General features: G+C 43.8%; 1 protein-coding gene across 1 annotated transcript in view; it reads right to left on the bottom strand.

Annotated features, from left to right (window-relative positions):
• LOC149470866 (uncharacterized) overlaps positions 1-13,824 on the bottom strand; it is a 36,867-nt gene extending 23,043 nt beyond the window's left edge. Inside the window, exon 1 of the mRNA XM_089659088.1 lies at positions 13,632-13,824. The gene's annotated coding sequence lies outside the window, so the exon portion shown is untranslated. The remainder of the gene's footprint in view (positions 1-13,631) is intronic.
• Positions 13,825-25,824: the final 12,000 nt, after the last annotated feature.

Here is a 25,824-nt window from a genome sequence, read left to right as displayed (position 1 = left end):
GCAGTGCGGCTTTACATATATTTGCAAATGTATCCAACAAACTGAACACAAATTGCTGAAACATTTTAGGCTTTTTCCAATTTTGCTGGCTGGCTGGTAAGTATGCTGGAGGACTCTGTGTATTGTAACGTTCTGTGAATTGCCCTGCCTATGCGCACCTTACATGAAGCATCCAATCACACTTTTGTGTTGCGGTAAGATGCATTCCTGCAACATAGGTCGACACGTGGTCCATGCATTAGCGTGTTGCAGTGCCATCCATTGTCAATAGGAACCGAACGCACATCTGACAAACATGCATTGCAGCGCACCACACTGCACATCCAGTCAGAAGAAACGATGCGTGTCCGATATTTGGTCTATTCTGGCGTGTGTCGGCAGCCCGTTCAATGGAACACAATAAATTGATCAGAGGAGGGGCAACTTCAGGCAACAGAAAAACTTTAATGCACAACTTGGGCAGCACAGTGGCTAAATGGTTAGCACTTCCACCTGGCAGTACTTGGGTCGTTGGTTCAAATCCCAACCACGGCACCACATGCCTGGAGTTTGCATAATCTCCCTGTGCCTGTGTGGGTTTCCTCCCACACTCCAAAGACATGCTGGTAGGTGAATTGGCTCCTGTCTAAATTGTCCTAGTTTCATCCCTGGCCATGTGGGATCTCCTGCATGGTGGGGGTTGGAGAAAGACCTGGCAACCTACCCTGTAAATAACTTTTAAGAGAATTCATGGCAAAAGTCGCTTACGAGTGACGGTCCATAAAATCGCCAAGGGTCGGATACAACTGGATAGATAGATAGATAGATAGATAGATAGACAGACAGTGTATGTATGAATGTGAGTTAGGGACCTTAGACTGTACGCCCCTTGAGGGTTAGGGACTGATGTGAATGTACAATATATATGTAAAGTGCTGTGTAAATTGACGGCGATATATAAGTACCTGAAATAAATAATAAATAAAATAAACTTCAATCTCAATAAACATGAGCTATTTTTGATCCTTCTGCTGCTATCCTTAGCAAATACACGGCTCAAAAAATAAAGGAACACTTTGAGAACACATCAGATCTCAATGGGGAAAAATCTCATGTTGGATCTCTATACTGACATGGACGGGGTAATGTGTTAGGAATGTAAGGACACCCCATCGTTTGATGAAAATTATCAACCAACAGAGGACTGAATTCAAAGACACCCCGAAAATCAAAGTGAAAAAAAAATGCAGCAGACGAGTCCATTTTGCTAAAATTGTATTGCAGCAACTCAGAATGGTCCTCAGTAGTTTGTATGGCCCCCACGTGATTGTATGTATGTCTGACAACGTCAGGGCATGCTTCTAATTAGACGACGGATGGTGTCCTGGGGGATCTCCTCCCAGATCTGGATCAGGTCACCACTGAGCTCCTGGACAGTCTGAGGTGCAACGTGGCAGCATCAGATGGACTGAAACATGGTATCCCAGAGGATGCTGGGATATCTTTTTAACCACTTCCCAAGTGCGCTATAGCCGAATAACAGCTAGAGCGCGGTTGTCCAGTTCTGGGAGGGCGTCATATGATACAAAACTAGTGAAAAACAGTCAGAAAAGATGAGTAGGGAAAAAAATGTCAGTGGCCTCCACCTGTAAAACCATTCCTGTGTTGGGGGTTGTCTCATTGTTGCCCATCTAATGCAACTGTTCATTTCATTAATACCAAAGCAGCTGAAACAGATTAACAACCCCCTCTGATTCTTAACTGACCAGATAAATATCCCAGAAGTTTAATTGACTTGACACTATACTCTGATTAAAAAGCGTTCCTTTAATTTTTTTGAGCGGTGTATTTAGGAACGTAGGTCATATCTACTTGTTTTAAACATATTCTTTTTTATTAACAATTCCTCAGTTACTTCCTGGTTTCTAGCCTAGGCAAATAAACTCATACATCCCAAGAGTATTCAGGAGTGGAGCAGGGGCTTTCTCACCAAAGCACACCCGCGTGCCTGAGCTAAGGGCAGATGGATTCCAGGAAGTAAATGCTACATCAGTCATCTGCCCTTACTCAAGGTGGCCACAGCCAGAAATGCTAGACAAGAGTTTTTCAAAGTGATTTCTCAGTAAAATAAAGCATGGAAACATGGATGGATGGGGGAGTTTTCTTTGATTATTACAAATGAATAAATTATCATTTTGGCTTTGTGGTGCTCAGATACAGTGTAATTCCAAGTCTGTGGTGACTGGCATTTCTATCATTCCGTGTGTCCCGTACTCCTTTCATTTGTGTACCACCACCATATCCTGTACAGTTAAAGGGTCAGTCCACCCAAAAGTGATATTTTAGTTACCAGTGGAGTCTACGGGGCTTAGTCACCCTCTGGCCTCTTCTGTCTCTCATAGTATCATCTGTTCCCACTAATTCTGCTGCATGGACCATCCAATAAAATGAATCCCACATCTAGAAGAGTTGAACCCTCTAGTAATGGCTGCACTGGATGTGAAGATCTGGGATCCCGATTCCAGACATCTCACCACAACATATAAGAGACTACTAGGTAGTAGAACTCTGTTCCATGAATTAACCAGCTGCCAACAGGCCCATGCAAATATACAGCAGCCTGGGGTCTCTTCTGCACCAGATCATGTACATGTATGTGATCTTTCATTTCTAGGTAGGGGGCATGTGTGCCCGTTACCCCCATCTGTGCTGCCATTCGCTACAGCCCAAGCCAATCAGCAGGTTCAGCCAAATGATTTATGGCTGAGATCTGCTGAACGGCTGAGCGAATGACTTAGCAGAGCTCTGTGTTGACAAGCAACACAGACCTCTGTACAAACAGCAGCAATGTGTCTTATTTTTTTCTCCCTGCAAAGCAGAGAGTAAAATCAGCCAAATGGATTAGTAAAAGCAGCCCATACTACACACAGTACACACCGCTAACCCTTTGATTGCCCCTAGATGTTACCCCTTCCCAGTCAGTTTAATTTATACAGTGACAGTGTATAGTATTAACACTGATCACTGTATCAGTGTCACTGGAGATGTCAGTGTCAGTTGCGACAAAGTGTCAGATCGCTCGGCGCACTATCACAGCCCCACTCATCATCGCCATTAATAGTATGAACATAAATAAATAAATGTAAAAGATAAAGAAAACTTCCAGTATTTATTATTGATCCCATTGTTTGTAGACGCTACAACTTTCACACAAACCAATTAATACACATTTACTGATTTGCTTTTTTTTTTTTGACCTAAAACATGTAACGGAATATATGTTGGCCTAAATTTATGAAGAAATTTGATTTTTGTTTACATTTTTATTGGATATGTTTTATAACAAAAGTTAAAAATATTTTTTTTTTTGTTTCAAAATGTTCATTTATATAATAAATACCTAGTGGTGTTCATATATCACCTAAAGAAAGCTCTATTTTTGTGGGGAAAAAAAATGAAAAATATAATTCGTGTACAGCGTTGCATGACCGTGCTATTGCCAGATAAAGCGAAGTGACAGATAGCAAAAAAATGCCCAATGCACCCCATAGTCATTCACATGGATGGGGGGGGGGGGGTTTGGGTTGGGAGGATCTGGGATCCCCCTTTACAGGCCAGCCCGGCCACATGCTCGGATAAGGGGGTTTTTTTTTGGCATGGGATTACCCTCAAAATCCATACCAAACCAGGACAAGAAGCCAGCTACCTGCCCCCCCCCCCCTTACCCTCTTCCCGTCCGCCCATTCTACATAGACGGCAGACGGGAAGCAGCGCCGATGCGGGCTAATGTTCCTGTACGTTAGGCTGCATCGTGTGCAGCTCACAGAGCGATCACCACGAAACCCGGTGATCGGGGTGTCGCCCAGACACAGTGGATCACATTACCGCTGTGTTAGGGCGATCACGTGGTGTATCACATGTGACTGCTGTGACCAATCGCTTCTCTCTGCTCTCAGTGTGAACGATCCTGCAGTGTGTGAGTTTACACTGAATGTCAGGCTGCTTGTACCCTCACACACTGCACTGCCAGCCTCCCCAGGGCCCCAGTTTAGTTTCCTTGTGTCCCTGATCACAACCACACCCCATACCAGCATCCTGATCACCGCCAAACCCCATACCAGCATCCTGATCGCAGCCACACCCCATACCAGCATCCTGATCGCAGCCACACCCTATACCAGCATCCTGATCGCAGCCACACCCTATACCAGCATCCTGATCGCAGCCACACCCTATACCAGCATCCTGATCGCAGCCACACCCTATACCAGCATCCTGATCGCAGCCACACCCCATACCAGCATCCTGATCATAGCCACACCCCATACCAGCATCCTGATCACAGTCATACCCCATACCAGCATCCTGATCACAGCCACACCCAATACCAGCATCCTGATCACAGCCATACCCCATACCAGCATCCTGATCACAGCCATACCCCATACCAGCATCCTGATCGCAGCCACACCCTATACCAGCATCCTGATCGCAGCCACACCCCATACCAGCATCCTGATCATAGCCACACCCCATACCAGCATCCTGATCACAGTCATACCCTATACCAGCATCCTGATCATAGCCACACCCCATACCAGCATCCTGATCACAGTCATACCCCATACCAGCATCCTGATCACAGCCACACCCAATACCAGCATCCTGATCACAGCCACACCCCATACCAGCATCCTGATCACAGCCACACCCCATACCAGCATCCTGATCACAGCCAAACCCCATACCAGCATCCCGATCACAGCCACACCAAATACCAGCATCCCGATCACAGCCACACCCCATACCAGCATCCCGATCACAGCCACACCCCATACCAGCATCCCGATCACAGCCACACCCCATACCAGCATCCCGATCACAGCCATATGCCATATATTTCAAATATATATCCCATAGTTTATAGACTCTATAGCTTTCACACAGACTAAATATTATAAACTGTTTTGGGTTATTTTTATCCCAAAAATGTAGCAGAATACATTTTGGCCTAAATTTATGAAGAAAAATTATCTACTTGCAAAATTATATAACAAAAACTAAGCAAAAGATGTTTTGTTTTTTTCAAACTTTCCAATATTTTTTCGTTTATATAGCAAAAAATAAAAAAGCCTGTGGTGATCAAATACCACCAAAAGAAAGTTCTGTCACAATAAAAAGACAAAAATGTAATATGGGTATAGTGTTGCATGACTGAGTAATTGTCACTCAAAGTGTGATAGTGCTGAAAGCTGAAAATTGTCCTAGACTGGAAGGCGGTGCAAGTGTCTGGACCTGAAGTGGAGCAGGTATTGTTAAAGACGCCAGTGGCAACCAGCGCCATAAATCTGCATCTGAACCATATTTGAAAACCGCAGCTGAACCGCTGAATAGCTGCATTGGAAATTGGCAGTGAAAATGACCAGGAAATTCACACCAGACATGTGTGAACTTTGCCTTAGGAAAATTATGCTGCCGCAAAGCCCCTGTGAGGGTGAGGTTTTAAGCGACCGCCTAATTAGCCGCTTCTTGAGTTTTGGGAATCCCTGCCCTTTCACAATTTCAAATGTGCGTTGAGCATGAGAAAGGGGTGGGAAGGCCAGAAACGGTCATTCCTTTGGCTATTAATATACATACATCCATACGCTATAGTGAATAACTTTTTAGAGAAAAAGCATAGAGAGGGTGTGAACCTAGCCTTGCATAGATGGAGAAAGGGGGAGGTGTTCTGTAGTCCCAAAACCCCACAATGTGCCGTTCTTCAATTCAAAAATAATATGTGTATCCAATCACTAATATTTCTAATGCATATCAAAATATATAAATGAATATAAATATATGTAATTGTGCATCCAGTTACTATTAGTTATATATCAAAATAAATGAAAAAGTGAATAAACCAATGATGATTTTCAACAACAGTGTCCATATGATTGTTATAAGCAGTCAAAAGAAAAATCCATATATGAGTTCCCTCAAACGTGCAAACTTTGCTTTACCGTATACTATCCCGTGCTTCTTAAAAAGTATTTGGTGCGAATAACTTGCATAAATGTGCCCCCCCACCGGTTGTGCTCTCACCTCAAATAATGAACAAACCGTTAAGTAAGGTCATATAGCGCTTGTGTCCCTTTAAATGGACCAAAGTGTGGATGGGACGGTATCCTGCTGTTTGGGGTCCTTCTCCACTCAGACGATAAACTCCCCTTCCACAATGGTTATAGAGGAATACATCAAATCATAGTGTATTACCCTTTAAAAATCATTTTCATTAATAAAAGTAATGCACTCACATTTACTCTATGTTAAAACTGCTTTGTGCACAAAATGTGTCCTCCAGAACTTTTTCCCAGGTGAAAATCCTAAAATTGCCAGCTGGTGTCAGTATGGTACCATCCAGCGTCCTGAGGGGCTTTGATGTCATGATGCTCGGTGGTACCATAGTGACACCAGTTGGCAATTTTTAGGCTTTTCACCTGGGAAAAATTTCTGAAAAATAGCCAGAACACTGATTATGCAGGTGGGTTCTGGGCTTTTTGTAGAGATAGAACCAGGGTTCTGGGCTCTATCCTCCTGAGGAATCCAGGTATGTGCAAGGGAGAATCCAGAGGAGTGCATATGTGCATTGGAAAGGACAGAGTCCAGAGCCTGAGGATCAGGGCAGCAAGGGGCTGCCAGCTGTGTGGACAGTGTTGGCGAGGAAGTGGTCTATGGGGGACTGACGAGGGTCTATAGTGGAAGGCCTGAGCAGAACTGCTGTACATAAGCCAGGAGGCTGAACAACTAGTTTGTTACAAGTGCAAGCCAGGAGGCTGGATTGGTTGTTTTCTGTTGATGTGGCAAACATACATTGTATGGACTTTTTTTTTTTCTTTAATAAAAATTGGGCCAAGAAACTCTAAAACAACAATTTCTGGTGTGGATTCTACTTGATGGTGAGCGCTACCCTGAGCTAAAAACCCCCCAAACATTACAATAGATATAGTACATTGAGTGTTGTCACCCTAGGACAGGAAGTGAACATGATTACCAGCTTAACATAAAAACTAGATAATCCTAATAAAAATGAAACAATGGCAGCCACCAAATCTAAAGATTGGTAAACTGGAAAAGATTTTGTTCTCGGGTTCAGATACGCTTCAACTTCTGTGGAAACATAACAAAAAAGGAGCAGAGAAATCGCTCAGGGACTGTTATAAATGGGCAAAACTTTTGGAAATTACGTGTTCATAAAAAGCAAATAAGAATAACTGTACAAAGTAAATACATAAACGATGTCTATCAACACCTAGACTGTCCATCTTCCATATTCACAGGAAGCATTCACTGGATGCATCTGTCTTTACAGACATCCAGCCAATCCAACCGCCAACGCTAGGAAGTGTGATGCTCATTAAATTTGCATTGGCTCAGCTGAACAAGTCGTCTCACCATCTACACTTACTACTGTACCTCCCCAGAGAACGATGTACACGGCGTGACCCAAATCAGAGCCCAGAGTACCTTTACCTTTACACGTGCTCCCAATATCGGAACGGACACCTTCTTGTAAGCACCGTGCATGGCCCCTTAAGACATTAACCCCTTGCCTACCGAGCACTTATACCCCCTTATTTACCAGGCCAATTTTCAGCTTTCAGTGCTGTCGCACTTTGATTGACGATTGCGCGGTAATGCAAGATTGTACCCATATGAAATTTTTATCATTTTTTTCTCACAAATAGAGCTTTCTTTTGGTGGTATTTAATCACCGCTGGGCACTTTACTTTTTGTGCTATAAGCAAAAAAAGTGCAAACAAATTTGAAGAAAAAAAAAAAAGTTTCTTTGTTTCTATTATAACAATTTTCAAACAGGTAATTTTTCTCCTTCACTGATGTGCGTTGATGAGGCAGCACCGATAGGCACTGATAGGCGGCACTGATGGGCAGCACTGAAGGGCACTGATAGGCAGCACTGATAGGCAGCACTAATGAGGTGTCACGGATAGGTGGCACTGATTGGTGGCACTGATAGGCGACACTGATAATGGGTACTGATAGACAACACTGATAGGTGGCACTGACTGACATCACTGCTGGGCACTGACTGGCGGCACTGCTGGGCACTGACTGACAACCGCTGGCCACTGACTGGCAGCACTGCTGGGCTGCACTGATGGGCACTGGTGGGTGGCACTGGTGGGTGGCACAGGTGGGCGCACTGTTGGGCACAGGCGTGTGCATTGCTGGGCACAGGTGGGCGCACTGCTGGGCGGAACTTGTGTGTGGCACTGCTGAGCACCGATTATCAGGGCACTGATGATCAGTGACCCCCGATGATCGGTGCCGACCCCCGCTCTGACAAATGCCAGTTTTCGGCAGTACTTTCCTCACGATCTGACAGCGTGAGGAAAGTGCAGCCGAGAACCGGCATTTGCATTTCCCGGTGATCAGCGTGTCATTGGACACGGCTGATCACGTGGTAAAAGGCCGCTGTGATTGGCCTTTTACCACGTCACGTGATCAGCTGTGTCCACAGTGCAGCCGTCATTCGGCTATCTGCGGTCGGCAGGTAGTTAAAGGCCCGCTTTAGGGAAAAATATTGTATTTTGGAAAATGTAAGGTCAGTGACTGTAGAGATAGTATTCTCGGTACACAATAACCGACTAAAAAGTGTTTCCAGTGTTGGGCCTTAAAAAATTAACTCCTGAAGGAATTAAAAACATAAATACAGATCCATCCTTGCATGTCTAAATGCCTGTATTCACTTCTCCAATGAAACAGTATTGAAATGTGAAGTAAATCTCTTTTTGGTTCCTTAATTTCCAGCTTCTCTGCTCCTCCCCGACGAATGCCCAATTAGTGGGCGTCACTAACATTGATCTCAGACACAGCATAGCTGCCACAATCCCCTGTTCACGAAGTGTGACTGGCAAAGGGGGCTTGTCAGCTACAGTGGCCCTATCCTCAGCCTCCCCCGATTCCTAAGTGTAACAGTAAAACCCCAAATTCAAACAAACCGACTAATTACACTTCCCAGGAGACTGTGGCATATTTGATGTGTTCAGTGCTTGCTGTTAAGTGGCAACATTCAATGAAAGCTGCATACGGAGTCCCCTCTTTAATCGCATACATTGCACAGAAATGACAATTTCCAGTAGGTGGCAGAGAAAGGTCTCCGCTTAAGTAACTGATCATAGTTTAAAGTGGACCCAAATAACAAGCAGACAATCAGCACATTAAACAGATATAGAGCAAGAACACGATGAAGTCAAACTACTAAGATTTTAATACGAACCTTCAGTCCCAGTTACAGGGGTTGGACAAAATTATGGAAACACTAGGTAAAAGAACAAAATCATTAGCTCCTATAGTGTTGGACTGCCTTTAGCATCCAAGACGGTCTGAATTCTCCTGGGAATTGACAAATATAAGTCTTGGGTGGTGGATAATGGAATCTGATACTACTCTTCATACAAAAATCGTTCCAGTTCTCGCAGAGATGCAAGAGGAGGAAAACAAGCCCAAATCTCGTTGACCATAATGGCTCTATGATATGGAGGTCTGGCGACTGTGGCGCCCAGGAAAGGTGTGAAACCTTGTCTGCATCCTCGTCAAACCATGATTTGACAACGCCAGCTGTGTGAATTCAGAGCATTGTCAGCTTGGTAAATGGCGCGGTCTTCGGGAAACAATGTCTGCACCATGGGGTGCACATAGTCTGCCAAAATTTGTACATAGTCACTGGCAGTGACTCTATATTTCAAGGTGACAATGGGACCTGCAGAATACCAAGATATGGCTGCCCAGACATTGTTTTCCCACAAACTGTATATGCCGCCATAACCTTTGATATTGTACCTCGTGACACGGCAAATAAATTGGCAACTTCAGTCACAGAGGCACCAGCTAAATGGCACCAACAATTTGCCCTCTTTGAAGCTCAGTAAGCTCTGACATGACTCCATATTACTAGCTGCGCACGCAGTAAATGACAGACGTGAGGCTTTCCACCTGTTAGCTAGGTGTCTCATCACACAGCGGAAGCAAAAGAATGTTACGTCACTTCCGCTTTCAACGCAAACCATGTCGTTACTTTCACACCTGCAAATCATGTAGTGTTTCCATATTTTTATCCAACTCCTGTACTTCTTTCTTTTTTTTTTCAGGCAAACACACCCCATGCTTCTGCCTTCCTCGCTTAGGCAAGAATGACATCCTCCCCACCCCACCTGAAGCCCCCTAGGATACCAACATCATGTATCCCAGGTGGCTTTGGGGCTATGTACAATACGCTGCGCATGTGCAGTGGAGTGTAAAGTGAGGTGCAGCTCTAATAACTAAACTATATGTAAATCCCAATGTGAATAAGTGGAGATCAGTAAATAAATGAGTGAACAATACTATAATACCCAGTGACTATATTAACAGCATAAGTGACATCAACCCCAAACTAAACATCTACACCACCTCTCCTAAATGGGTGAAATCAACATACAAAAAATCTATAAATACAATAATTAAATACACATACATATAATGAATGCCGTGGTACTGGATATGCGCCTATTACACAACACCAGTAAATACATATCATGTGGTGACATAAACGCATGTATGCATTACATTCCCAAAACCAACTGATGTGAAAGAAATGGCAGTGATCCCACTAAGGGATAAGAAACAAAGTGAATCAGTGAAAACACTCCTTGTGGTAAACGTACAAAAAGGGAAGAGGAATCAGATTATAAACGCATGTATACCTACATGCTCAAGGATAACTGGTGAATAAGAACAATAGCAGTGATCCCACTAAGGGACAAACAAAGTGAATCCGTGAAACCACAAATTGTGGTACTTGTGAAAAAAGAAAGAAGTCAGGCTCACCGCCTGTAAATCACTAACAATCACTAAATGTACACAATTGTGACCCCCCTACTGGAGATAAGTGAACAGAAAACATAGGCTATAGTGCCTATAAATAATGAAGGGATTTGTAACCCCAAATGGGGGGTTCTGAATAAGCAGAGAAATAAGTGACGGCAAACAGTGCCTCACACTCTCCGTGTATCCACAAACATAAATAAACATGGATAATCCAGCAATCAACATGAACAGAAAAAAACAAAACACAAAATTATTAACATGTCCTAAAAGGTGAAATAAATGTCCAATCTACAGAAGGTGTCCAAAACCATGCAAATGGTGGAGGTGTTCTGTAGTCCTGTGATCACCATAAATCTGCAACAGGATACTATAAATCCCACTCTAGGTGCAATGGCCCCTCACCTCCATGCGGTGACCCTGCAGGGTTAAAACACCTTATGATAATCAAACACCACCGGTCTGGAACCCGGACTCTCTCCAACGGATGTCAGGTACAACGCTGTGTCAGTTCCCTCTCTGGTGGGCAAGGTCCTGCATGCAGCCTCCTCTCAGTGGTCCTAGAAGTGATGGCTCAGTTGTGATGAGATAGCGATAACTTCAATCTTAGTTGGATACCAGTCAGTGACTCAATCGATAAGACATCTTGTAGATCTTGTGAAGTTTATTCAGTTGTGTTCAAAATATTAGCAGTCAGACATCACTAACCGGATCAATCACTGTTTTTGGTAGAAATGATATTTCTACATGGTTTTTGGTAGAAATGATATTTCTACATGGCAAATAATTTCCTAGCAGGTGTAGTAGAGTAATAGAAATCCAACAGACCTAACAGTCATGACATGCATGCTGCTGATTCTGTGTCATTGAATCACTCATTGAAAGGGGCATGTTCAAAATAATAGCCGTGTGGAGTTCTATTAGTGAGGTCATTCATTCTTTGAAAAACAGGTGGCAATTATTGCCCTTATTTAAGGAAGGAAGGCAGCAAATGTTGGACATGCTGGTTACAGTGCATTTCTCTCTGAAATTCTGAGGAAAATGGGTCGTTCCAGACATTGTTCAGAAGAACAGAGTACCTTGATTAAAAAGTTGATTGGAGAGGGGAAAACTTATAAAGAAGTGCAGAAAATGATCGGCTGCTCAGCTAAAATGATCGCAAATGCTTTAAAATGGCAACCAAAACCTGAAAGACGTGGAAGAAAGCGAATAACTAGCATTCGAATGGATAGAAGAATAGCCAAAATGGCAAGGACTCAGCCAACAATCAGCTCCAGGAAGATGAAAGAAGGTGTGACGTTCCCTGTGAGGACAGTTACAATTAGAAGACGCCTATGTGAAGCCAAGCTATCTGCAAGAAGCCCCCGCAAAGTCCCACTGTTGGGAAAAAGACATGTGCTGAAGAGGTTACATTTGGGGTTACAAATCCCTTCATTATTTATAGGTTTTCTGTTCACTTATCCCCAGTAGGGGGGTCACAATTGTGTACATTTAGTGATTGTTAGTGATTTACAGGCGGTGAGCCTGACTTCTTTCTTTTTTCACAAGTACCACAATTTGTGGTTTCACGGATTCACTTTCTTTGTCCCTTAGTGGGATCACTGCTATTGTTCTTATTCACCAGTTATCCTTGAGCATGTAGGTATACATGCGTTTATAATCTGATTCCTCTTCCCTTTTTCATACGTTTACCACAAGGAGTGGTTTCACTGATTCACTTTGTTTGTTATCCCTTAGTGGGATCACTGCCATTTCTTTCACATCAGTTGGTTTTGGGAATGTAATGCATACATGCGTTTATGTCACCACATGATATGTATTTACTGGTGTTGTGTAATAGGCGCATATCCAGTACCACGGCATTCATTATATGTATGTGTATTTAATTATTGTATTTATAGATTTTTTTATGTTGATTTCACCCATTTAGGAGAGGCGATGTAGATGTTTAGTTTGGGGTTGATGTCACTTATGCTGTTAATATAGTCACTGGGTATTATAGTATTGTTCACTCATTTATTTACTGTTCATCACTTATTCACATTGGGATTTACATATAGTTTAGTTATTAGAGCTGCACCTCACTTTACACTTTGGAATGACCATTTCTGGTATATGGTTAGGTACTAGCAGCTTTAGCCACAGGTTCACCTAAGCCCAGGAGGACTACGAATATTGTCTATGCTCAGTGGAGTGTCATCGGGAGCTGCTTGCTAGGACTTGGAAGAGAAAGCTGGCTCCAATGATGGCGGCACAAGGCCCTGTGGGTTCCGCTTTCAGCAGATTACAGCAGGGCAATGCTGCAGTTGATGGCTGGGTATGTTATTTAAGTTCACCCCAGCACACAAGGTAGGAGGGGGTTTACAGTAAAATTAAACCTGGGGGGGTTAAGTTCCACTTTAACCTGTTGTCACCCAAATAACACATATTTGCAGCCGCAAGGGTGGGCTTTAACACCCACACATGTGCGTTGTTGGGCAGCCAATGTTTCTGTGCTGAGAACAAGCTCACTGCAAGCTCCCAGCACAGACACTGGGCTGTCAAAGACAGCTCTCGGCCCTCACTAATAATCCATAGCCAGTGGAACGACTCCTGATCATGTGACCACTATGACAGCCAAACACAGTAGTCACATGATCGAAAATCTTCCCGCCCCCCAGGTACTCAGAACTTTGTACAAGGACACCGGAGTAGGCGGAAAAGGGTTAAAGGGACTTCAGATGAGACATTTTTGTGGTCATTTAGCTCGTGAGATAAACAATATAAAGCCAAAGACACAACAAACTGACCTTTTCTGCTAGCCAGCCCATCTGCCGAATTTCATGACTTCCAGAGATTCCGTTTTTTCTCAGCTGAGTTTGGACTTCGGCCATCACCTTGGGAAGAAGTTCCGTCACCGCCCCATGAATTGCGTTGAACCAGGTCTGGGCCGCCGCAGGATCTTTTGCTCGCAGCACCGCAGTATGCTTGGCATCAGGTGAATGCAGTTCTAGATGTCTGCAATACAGAACACATGCGTTTACAGCGGGAAATCCCAGGATCTTCTTATAATCCCCTGTTCATAGCTCTGGATTTTTAGGATATTTTGCCACATACAGTTGAATAAAAACTGTACATCTTTGGACTAATCTCCAGACAGATATAATAGACACAAATGAATGCAACTCTGTATTCATTAACCCCTTCTTCCCAGCCTTTTAAGAGATAGTAACACCGGAGCATCGTCACCTGCTTGCTCAGCTTCCGCACCATGTGATCACTGTGATTGGATGTCAAAGTGATTAGATAATTGGAAGCCCATCCTACCAGCTTCCAATTGTCAGTGACGGTACTGTCAGAGTGCTGGGGGCATGCTGCCAACATAAAACAGGTATGCGTATACGAGGAGGCACAGAATACGGCCAATCTCTGTGCTGCCACATATATACATACATCCGACAGGAAGGGCTTAATAAATTTTGAAATGTGTGTTTTTTAATGCCACTAGTGGAAGTGCCTGAAATTGATTTGGTATCAGCCTCTTACTATGCAGCAGCACTGGAAGAAGGAGGGGCAGAACCGAGAGCCAATCAGGTGTGCTGCATGCACATGTACCAACATAGAACATACTGATAGGAGAAGAGAGTAAAGAGATGACCTAATCAGTCTGCTGCTGTTGTTTCACCATCCAATCAGACGGTTGGGGGTGAACAGAGGACACCACTGTATTTCCTAACTCTGGATCTTCTGGTAACCCGCTCTGGCATCCAAGACCTGGCTTCTGTTTTGAATACCTTCCCGATCTATTTTATTAATGGATTACTTTACAGATTCGCAGGACTCGCAGTAGGATTTCCATATACCTGGTGAGCTGACCTGTCCATCCCTTACAGGGACCCCGGTTACCTTTCCATCACACACCAGAGGCTACAAGATCCAGGCACACTCAGTGATGGATTCTACTCCATTCCTGACCAGACCTTGATAACCTTCGGTGACATCAGGATATTTACATATAAATGCGCATTTTATCATGCGCTCTGGTGAGTGCGCATTCTTATCATTTTTGACTGCACAAGCACCAACTTCCAGTTGAATACAGGATTCACGTTTTATGACACCAGCTATCATATGAACTATTTTATACAGTGATTGCATTTTATTGGTCATTTTTGTCTATATATTTTAGCGCTGCACTATAATATAATTTGTCTGTTTGAGGTTTTATTGGTTACCTGAGTGCTTAGCAGCTTTTAGTGCACTTGCAACTATATATTATTTATCGGCATGAAGCCTCCTCAAGTCCCATTGTTGGAAAAACGACTGGTGCTGAAGAGCTTACAATTTACCAAAGAACATATTGACTGGCAAAAGAGAAATGGAGCAACATTTTGTAGACTGATGAAAGCAAGATTGTTCTTTTTGGATCTGCTGCAGACAGTTTGTCAGACGACCCCCAAACACTGAATTCAAGCCACAGTACACTGTGAAGACAGTGAAGCATGGTGGTGCAAGCATCATGATATGGGGATATGTCTCATACTATGGTCTTGGGCTTATTTATCGCATACCAGGGATCATGGATCAGATTGAACACATCCAAATACTTCAACAAGTCATGTTTTTTTTTTTGAACAGCCAAATATTCCTTTTTCTTCACTTTTTGGAAAGTAATAACAAATTTGAAACATTTTTCTTTTTGTTTTGATTTGGAATAGACTGTGCAGTACACTCGTGGAACATCTACAAACTACGGTACCTAAAAATCTCCACAGGTGACACTTTAAAAGCCTCTACAGGTTACTAGTTTAGAGTGATGCAGGAGGTCTGGTGCTGGAATTATTGTTCTTGTTCTGACGTTCGTGGTGATACCTCACATGTATGGTGTGATCACCATTTACATATGGCTGCTGGATTTACATATGTGTATGCATTTGCACATGAGCACGGGGGTAGGGCCACTTTAAAATGTGTTTTTAATTATTTATTTATTTTAAACTTTTTTTTAACTCTCCCTTTTTTTTTTATAAATTAACTTTATTGCTATCACAAGGGATGTACAACATCCCTTGTGACAGCATGGGCTATGACAGGTCCTCTTTATGGAGACATCTGGCTCTATCAGACCCCAGATCTCTCCTCTGGCCTCCAATGCAGCTGATCAGACACATATTGGTCTGCACAGTAGCTGGTCGGCAACTGCCCAGTAAACACAGAACCAGAACCAAAATTGACAAAATCCTTGTCGCTTCCATTTCATGATCCCACAGAGAGGGAGGAACTACATCAGCTCCTTTCTCTGTGTGTATTGAAGTCGGTGCTGCCAGTTGGAGCGGTCCCAGGATCCCCAATGGAATGAGAGAGCCCAGGAAAGGAATTGGTGGCGGGGGAGGGGGGCAGTCATCCCTCCTCCTGTAGAAGAGATCGCAGTCATAACTGAAGGCAATTTTTTTTTTATATATATATATTTGGAAATGGTGGTCCAGGCATCCTGCGGCGACATGATAGCCAGCGTGGTGGGAAGAACCATTGTTTGAGATGAGGAAGAAGGCAGTCAACCCATCCAACCTGGTTGGCTGGAGAGCAGTAAAGCTGGCTATACACTAGTAGATTTTCAAACGTTCATCTGCAAATCCTTTGTACATGTGTTGACCGTGCGAACATCCGACTTCAAAATTTCTCTTCCTTTTAACACTCAGTTTTGGAATGAAATGTAATTTCCTGAACAAAATACACATTCTCTGTTAGAAGGTCATTTATTTAAAGCAATCTTCCATCCTGCTCCTTCGAATTTTCTCATCACTACATTTGAAAACAAACATTGATTTGAACCCACTACTCTTTGGAAATTCAAATCAACACCCAAAGAGAACATTTTCAAACGAACATCCTGGTGTATGGCCAGATGCATTCACCATCTCGTTTACGATGGTTTGCTTGGTGGTGAGCTCCACCAATAGCTATCGGTATTCCAAAGCAATGGATCATAGCACACATGGATGGAGCAATGTGCAATCCTACCAGACTGATTGCTGCTACAGGCTCCTTAAAGGGTTGGTTCACCTTTCCAGAAAAAATGAACAGAATGAGAAGGTGAACAAACACTTGAAGTAGTTACTCCATGCGGACCCATTTATTCCGGTGGTGGTCAACTTGCTTAATACGAAGAGCCTCAAGTGCAGTCCTTCACATTTTAAAAGGGTCGCACTTAAAGAAGAACTCCGGGATAGGCATAAAAATCACCCATTAGTACACCACCCTACACAAAACACTAAACAGATAATAAAATGTTGAGAAGCTTTACCATTTAGGAGAAAAGTCTAATTGAATTTTCATGACCTCATCTCTGTAATTCAAAAGATAACAGTATCTTCTGTACCAAGGAGGAGGAGTAACAGCCGGGATTACATCATATCCTCTCCTCTCTCTGCAGTAAAAGGAAACTACAGTTCCCATCAACCACAGGGAATTGTAGTGAATGTGGGCGGGTACACTAGGCCTGTACATGTTGAATGTATCTGAGAGTCTCGGTCTGCCCACCACTGCAAGTGGGGCTGAATTACATCACTGCTTCCTGGAGAAAGAACTACAGAAGGGATGTGCCAAGACCAGTGGCATAGCAGCCACCGCTCTTACAAACAGGAAACCAAGGAACATTAACGGTTTGAATTGAAAATGAAAAGATTATTTCACAGCAACTACTGAATGAACCAGAAGATGGAAGACATATTCAGTGAAGGTAGGAAATCAGCAAGGACATGTAATGAAGGTTTTGCCCAGAGTTCTTCTTTAAGTAAAAGTGGGCTATGGATTTTAGCTGTAAGCTCCAAGGTCCTGTCTCAGGAATAGGCAAGGCCGCCATTTATTAATATGTGACAGGACTATGGAGGTCAAGCTGGTAAAATGACAATAAAGATTTTGTAAAGACCTCTTGTTTTGTTGTCAGGGGGTGGCTGTGAGATGGTCAGAGTGTGCGGACATGATACAAAAGATGGTCAGAGACTGTGGACATGAAGCAAGACATGATCAGAGAATGTGGACATGATACAAGAGATGATCAGAGACTGCAGACATGATGCAAGAGATGGTCAGAGACTGCGGACAGGATACAAGAGATGGTCAGAGACTGCGGACAGGATACAAGAGATGGTCAGAGACTGCGGACATGATACAAGAGATGATCAGAGACTGCGGACATGATACAAGAGATGATCAGAGACTGCGGACATTATACAAGAGATGATCAGAGACTGCGGACATGATACAAGAGATGATCAGAGACTGCGGACATGATACAAGAGATGGTCAGAGACTGCGGACATGATGCAAGAGATGGTCAGAGACTGCAGACATGATGCAAGAGATGGTCAGAGACTGCGGACATGATACAAGAGATGATCAGAGACTGCGGACAGGATACAAGAGATGGTCAAAGACTGCGGACATGACACAAGAGATGCAGACTGCATTTTTACAAATAAAACTTTAGCCCAAAATTAAAGCGAAGCTAAACTCTCTCTCTTAATCAACATTACCTATTTTTAATCCTTTTACTGCTAGATAGATAGATAAAATATACCTTCCTATTTACTTGTTTTAAACTTTTTTGTTTACATTTCTTGAGTTGCTTCCGGTTTCTGGGCCATTGTGATGTCATAGATCCCAGGAGTCTTCATGGGCATTTTTTTCCTTTCATCTGGAGGCGAGGAGTGGGGACTTTCTCAGTCAAGCACATCCTCCTGTTTGCATGCCTGAGCTAATGGCAGATGGATTCCAGGAAGTAGAAGCTACATGAATCTTCTGCACTTACTCAAGATGGCCACAGCTGGAAATCTAAAAAGGCGTTTCTCAAAAGTGATTTCTCAACAAAATAAAGCACGGAGACATAGATGGATGGGTGGGCTTGCGGTGAATATTAAAAATGGATGAAATCGCGCTCTCAGTTTATGGTGCTCAGATACAGTTTAGTTCCACTTTGAACTTTTATGCAGATCAGGGATTCTAATTTTAGAGTACTGAAGACAACAGATCAGAACAATCAGGTGACTTGCAATTTTAGAGAAACTCCGTACAACTTTCCTTTAATTATCATGAAAGTGAAAAGGATCCAGTCTACAATAAATAGCGTATTTCTCCAAATCCAATAATAGACTATTTCTCACTAATTCCACGTCCCTCTGACCCCTCCCTCCTGCGATCTCTGAATTTCAGCGATATGACTTTCCTGCGTCTTCATATTAAAAAGAAATGGTCCAGGCAATCCCGAGTTGTATGCATTCCCAGACCTCATCTGCCAGATGTCATTACAGTCTATGGGAGTTTTTTCTGTGTCCCAGGTAATAGCTGTGATCCCAGATAGCTGCCGCCGAGCAGCTCCCATCACCAGCCTAGAGAACCGCAGAGAATTTCTCCCAATTGATTGCTAGAGAGCACGAATGGATCGGTATTTCGGGGCTTCAGACATAAGACCTACGGCGTTCTCTGATTAGTATGTTCGCTGCATCTGAGGACAGTTGTTGGTAACGGGGAGACACAAACGGACCGTCTCGTTCTCGGCGTGTCATGCACTTGGCCAGGCAGAAAAAAGCCTGAAATGTTTTCCAAATCCTTCACAGAGGCGCCTCCACATGAGGGCAACTCAAGGTTGTCCATTTATTTGGGATCGGCGACATGCCTGCTTAACCACCAGGGGACCGCCCACAGTACATTTACTGCGGCAAAGTGGCCCCTGTAGGCACGATGACGTTTATAAACATCATCCTGTTTACATGGTAAGGAGCGTGTGCGACCGCCCTGCCCGCGGCACCGATCGCGGCCGCGGGTGTCAATTACTGGGTCCCGGCCGGTGATTAGCCACCGGATCCCGGCAATTACCGGCAAACACTGACACGAAGCACAGCTGCAGTGTTTTCAATGCAGCTCTGCTCCCTGTCAGTTTTCAGCACACTGTTCCGGAGAGCAGAGCTTAGCTTTCCAGGACAGTGTGTTCCTGTGAAGAACACCCCCCCCCCCGCCCACTACTAAAACACTCCCTTCACACAGTTAACGCTTTGAATGCCTAAAAATGTTAACCCCTTCCTCCCCAGTGCCATTACTACAGTGTCAGTGCTTTTTTTTTGCACTGATCACTGTATTGGTGTCACTGGGGATGTCAGTGACCCCAAGTCATTTCCCCCCAGTGTCAGAATGTCCGCCGCAGTCCCGCCATAGGTCACTGATTGCCGCCATAAGTTACTGATTGCCACTATTATTAGTATACAAAAAAAAAATTCAGTTCTGTACCGCCATTTGTAAACGCTATAACTTTCACGTAAACCAATTAATTTACACGTATTGGAATTTTGTTTTAGCAAAGACATGTCGCAGAATACATTTTGGCATAAATGTATGATGAAATTTGATTTTAATTTTTTTACTAGACATGTTTTATAGCAAAGAGTCCAAAATATTGTTTTTTTTTCTCAAAATTGTTGTTTTTTTTTTATAACGCAAAACACAAAAAATGCACAGGCGATCAATACTACCGAAAGAAAGCCCAATTCATGGGGGGAAAAAGGATGTAAATTTCATTTTGGTGCAGCGTTGCATGACCGTGCAATTGTCAGTTAAAGTGATGTAGCACCATAACACAAACCGCTTATGTAGCCGCTTCCTGACCGCCCTATAGCAGAAATACTGCTACAGGGCGGCACAGGTGTGCAAAATCACATATATATACACACACGTGATTTGTACTCCTGTGGTTTTCACGCCCCTCCCAGATAGCATCAGATTGCCCATCAGTACACCAGTCATCACATTTAACCCCTTGATTGCCAGGAACACGCTCATACACAAACCTCCATTGTTAGTATAGTGTCTGAACGGATCAACATCTTTGATCAGATCAGCACTTAACCAGCATTCACATTAGTAAAGCATCCCCAAAAAATGCAGCGTTAACGGGATTAGCCCGGGATTTGCACACAGGCCCGTAGAGCCCCTAGTATCCTTCCAGACGTGCTTGCAAATCCAGATTGGCAGCCCACAAATTCTGCAGCACCCGTACTTCCCCCATTCCCTACCCAACCTGGAATTCAGGTGGAAATTGCAAATTTAACTACTCCCCTTTATTTTTTGCAGCTGTTTTTCACAGAAGATCTGTATGCATTGACTGTGGAACAAAGCATTTTATATGCACAAACATTTATCGCCGCCAACCCAAATTCAAACCTTGCCAGACCATTCGCAGGGAAACTCATTACGGTTTCCGAATTAAAATTTTTTTGGGACCTAACCCTCAACATGGGCATTACTAAAAAAAAATGTTTCCAAAAAACCTCTGTGTAAATACTGTGTGACATAAACAATTGCAACAACCACCATTTTATTCTCTAGGGCTTCGGTTTCAAAATATAGAAAATATCTGGTGATTCTAGTTATTTTTCTGGCAAACATTACAGATTTTTAGATGTTGGAGAGAAGTGTCAGAATAGGCTTGGTCTTCAGGTGGTTAAAGGAGAACTACAGCCAAAGCTCTTTTGGCTGCACTTCACCTATGGATCACAGGACTGCAGTTTGTTCTGCACTTTCTAGGTACACCTACGTACTGTAAGTATGATGTAAAAAAAAAGTTTCCAATACTTCTCTTTTAAATAGGATTCCAGGTATTACTATTTTATACAAAGTTCCAGCTTGGATCAGTGTATCTATGCATACATTACCTGGACAATCCTCCTAGAAGGTGGAAATCACTGAAGTACACACCAGTACCCCACTTTCTTCTGGGTCCCATTCAGGGTATCCAGCCTTATGCATTGTGAACACAGGAGGTAAGTCACTTAGCATGGGCACCATTCAGAGAATGCTTTGCATTTTCTGAATGAATGCAATGTGTTCTATGATTGGACAACTGGAGGGGTGAGGTGGTGACGTCACGATGTACGGCTCTTGTACAGCCATATGTATGAAGCCAAAGTGAACATGTTGCTGTGTCCTGCATGGACAAACACAGGTTCACTTCAAAGAGGCCCAGGCGTACAAGAGCAAATAGCAGAAGTGCCAGGAGGGGGTCTGACGCATATACACTGCTCAAAAAAATGAAAGTTACACTTTGAAAACACGTCAGTTCTCAATGGAGAAAAATATCATGCTGGATATCTATATTGACATGGACTAGGTAATGTGTTAGGAACGTAAGGATGCCCCATCGTTTGATGGAAATGAAAATGATCGACCTACAGAGGACTGAATTCAAAGATACCCTGAAAATTAAAGTGAAAAAATGATGCAGCAGGCTAGTCCATTTTGCTAAAATTTCATTGCAGCAACTCGAAACGGTCCTCAGTAATTTGTATGGCCCCCACGTGCTCGTATGTATGCCTGACAACGTCAGGGCATGCTTCTAATGAGCCGATGATGGTGTCCTGGTGTATTTCCTCCCAGATCTGGACCAGGGCATTACTGAGCTCCTGGACAGTCTGAGGTGCAACCTGGCGGCGTCAGATGGACCGAAACATGATAACCCAGAAGTTTTATATTGGATTTAGGTCAGGTGAGCATGGGGGCCATTCAATGCCATCAATTCCTTCATCCTCCAGGAACTGCCTGCATACCCTCACCACATGATGCCGGGCATTGTCGTGCACCAGGAGGAAGCCAGGACCCACTGCACCAGCGTAGGGTCTGACAATGGGTCCAAGGATTGCATGCCAATACCAAATGGCAGTCAGGGTGCCATTGTCTAACCTGTAGAGGTCTGTGCGTCCCTCCATGGATATGCTTCCCCAGACCATCACTGACACACCACCAAGATGGTCATGTTGAACGATGTTACAGGCAGCATAATGTTCTCCATGGCTTCTCCAGGCCCTTTCACATCTATCACAGGGTGAACCTGCTCTCATCTGTGAAAAGCACAGGGCGCCAGTGGCAGACCTGCCAATTCTGGTGTTCAATGGCAAATGCCAATCGAGCTCTATGGTGCCTCTATGCTCTTGAGACTGTGCTGGGAGACAAAGCAAACCTTCTGGCAATGGAACGTATTCATGTGCCATCCTGGAGGAACTGGACTGCCTGTGCAACCTCTGTAGGTTCCTGGTATCGCCTCATGCTACCAGTAGTGAAAAACAGTCAGAAAAGATGAGGAGGGAGATGGTGACAGTCTGACAAATTGTCTATTTGGACAGTGATATCAGTTAGCAATCTCAAAGGAGGACTCAGTACTATTTAAAAATATATATTGCTTCTTCATTTGTAAAGTAAAGATCTGGTATACCATTTTTCTTGTTTGGGGTTTGATTGTTTCATGAGTGAATACATCTTTACAGGCTTTTAAACCCATGTTGCCTATTTATGATATACTGTACCAGTGTTTGGCACCCAGGGTGCCATCTGGGCTCCCCAGGATGTCACAAACATTGGACCCACTTTGTCCTGGATCAGTGTCATAAGCTGTCATGGTGCAGATGAACTGGCCACCAGCCCAATAACAACCAATGGCACTCTAGGGCCAGGATGCACGGCACCATTCATTATTATGGTGGTGGCAGCCAGCCTGCCAGCAAACCATGACTCTGACCTATGGCAGGCACCATGCAGGGCCACCCCCAGCTTTCAGGAGAAGATGGAAGTCAGTCTCCTCCACTTTCTGCTCTCGGCTGTGCTACTGGAGCAAAAAGGTAGGGCTCTGAAGTGAAGAGGGGACTGTGTGACTGGGAGGGGTTCTCTGATTGGGAGGGCTGCGTGATGGGGGATTCGTGTATAGGGGGTCTTTTATGCACAAGAGTGACAATGCTTTGATGGGGGCTCTTGTGAATAGGGGGCCTCTGATGTATGGGGGGCCCTGACATGACAGGGACCTCTAGCATTAAGGAAGGGGTGACTTTGATGTGATGAGGGGGCATTTGACATGATTGGGGAATTCTGATATATTGGGGGTCTCTGATGTGAAGGGGTGACTATGATGAGATGGGGAGGGGGTCTCAGATGTGAATAAGTGACTATGATGAGATGGAGAGGGTCTCTGATGAGATGGGGGGGGGGTCTCAGGTGTGAAGGGGTGACTTTGATGTGATGAGGGGGCATTTGACATGATTGGGGAATTCTGATATATTGGGATTCTCTGATGTGAAGGGGTGACTCTGATGAGATGAGGGCAGGGGTGTGATAGGGGGGGACATATGACATGATGGGGGCACTCTTATGTGATGGGGGTCTCTGATGAAAAGCGGTGACTCTGATGTGATAGGGGGACTTCTGACATGATGGGGGTCTCTGATGTGAAAAGGTGACTCTGATGTGATGGGAGAACTTCTGACTTGATTTGGGAACCCTGATGTGATGGGGGTCTCTGATGTGATGGGGGTCTCTGATGTGATGGGGGAACTGTGAAGTTCATATCATCAAGGTGGTTGTCTGCATCATCCCAGGCATGGATGTCACATTGATAAATAACACTTACAGTACATTTTTACACTGAGATGCCGACATTCTGCATAGTTTTAAAGGGAGCCGCGACTGAAACAACGTCAAGAAATACTGGGATACGCCACTTATCAATGGGACTTTGAGTCTTGAAACCCCCCTACATAAAATTGCTCTCACGGTCCAAAAATAACCTTCAGTGCCCCCAAAAAACTTCTGCTTTTTCCTATTTTATTTCATTTCCTTTTTACTACTTTGAAACATGTTCTGAGAAAACACCCAAATTCATCAAATATTTGCATTATAAGAAAGGATATCAATCACAGCCTGGACAAGTCAGGAAAAGGTAACATTCAACCCAAGTGACTGACATAGACAAGCGGAGGAGGTTGTAGAACCCGGAATGGCCGCAGATGAACTACAGGAGCAAAAAATAACGGTGCCACAACGGGGGGGGGGGGGGGGGGGGGGGGGTTGAGTTTAGCACATACGGTTACAGGATAAAAATAAGTCATTGATCAAATCTTTCAGCAAAAATATATAAAGTTCTCAACCAAAAAAAAAATACAAAAATAACCCTTCAGTGCCCCTAAATAACTTCTGCTTTTTGCTAATTTGCTTAGTTTCTTTTTTTGTTTGAGAAATCGCTGAAATTCATAAAATGGTTCTACTGCCAGAAATGACCACTTCTGAGTTACTTCTGACAGGTGTTCCTGACACCACTACAAAAATGGTGATGGGGAGAGAGCTTCAGCACACAGCCTATGATTGACAGCCTCAGCTCTGTTCTTGTGTTCTGTGTGAAGGGGGAGGGTCCCTTCCCTTCCCTACAATCAGCTCTCACAGCTCTTCTCACTGAGCTCTGAAGAGTAACTTCAGCTCCATGCCCCCTGTTTTCTGAAATCTCAAACAAGCTTTATTAATTCTGCACTATGAACAGCTGTAGAGAAGAGGGAGCTGCAGATAAACAAATACAACGTATGTAGGAGGATTTGTTTCATCTCTGTGTATCACTGGGTATATGTAAGGGTTTACAACCACTTCAAAAACAGAATCTAAATATGGAATAAAAACAGGGAAGATCGGGTCAATGGTTTGCTTTTTCTTAATTGACCTAAAAAAGGAAAAATAACACACTTTGTTTATTTTACAAAATGAGACTTTCCAATGAACAGATTATTATCAAACACAAAAGTTCAAACACTATTATGTAGAATTAATGATGTCATTTATCAAAATTGTATTACAATGAGCTTCAAGATGAATTAAAAGAACAGGAAACTAATTGTATAATTATCTGCATGTGGCACTTACCCCCCCATGTCCCCTACACATACATGGAACCCCCTCATCCCATGCCACAGGTGGTACTTACCCCCCCATGTCCCCTACACATACATGGAACCCCCTCATCCCATGCCACAGGTGGTACTTACCCCCCCATGCCCCCTACACATACATGACACCCCCCATCCCATGCCACAGGTCATACTTATCCCCCCATGTCCCCTACACATACATGCCTCCCATCCAATCGGTGGTACTTACCCCCCCATGTCCCCTACACATACATGCCACCCATCCAATCGGTGGTACTTA

This window comes from Staurois parvus, unplaced genomic scaffold (assembly GCF_062004578.1).
Source record: "Staurois parvus isolate SC_StPar_1 unplaced genomic scaffold, SC_StPar_1.0 ptg000030l, whole genome shotgun sequence".
In the NCBI taxonomy this organism is placed as follows: domain Eukaryota; kingdom Metazoa; phylum Chordata; class Amphibia; order Anura; family Ranidae; genus Staurois; species Staurois parvus.
The sequence above is the reverse complement of the archived record's forward strand: the minus strand, read 5'-3'. Positions and strand labels throughout refer to the sequence as shown.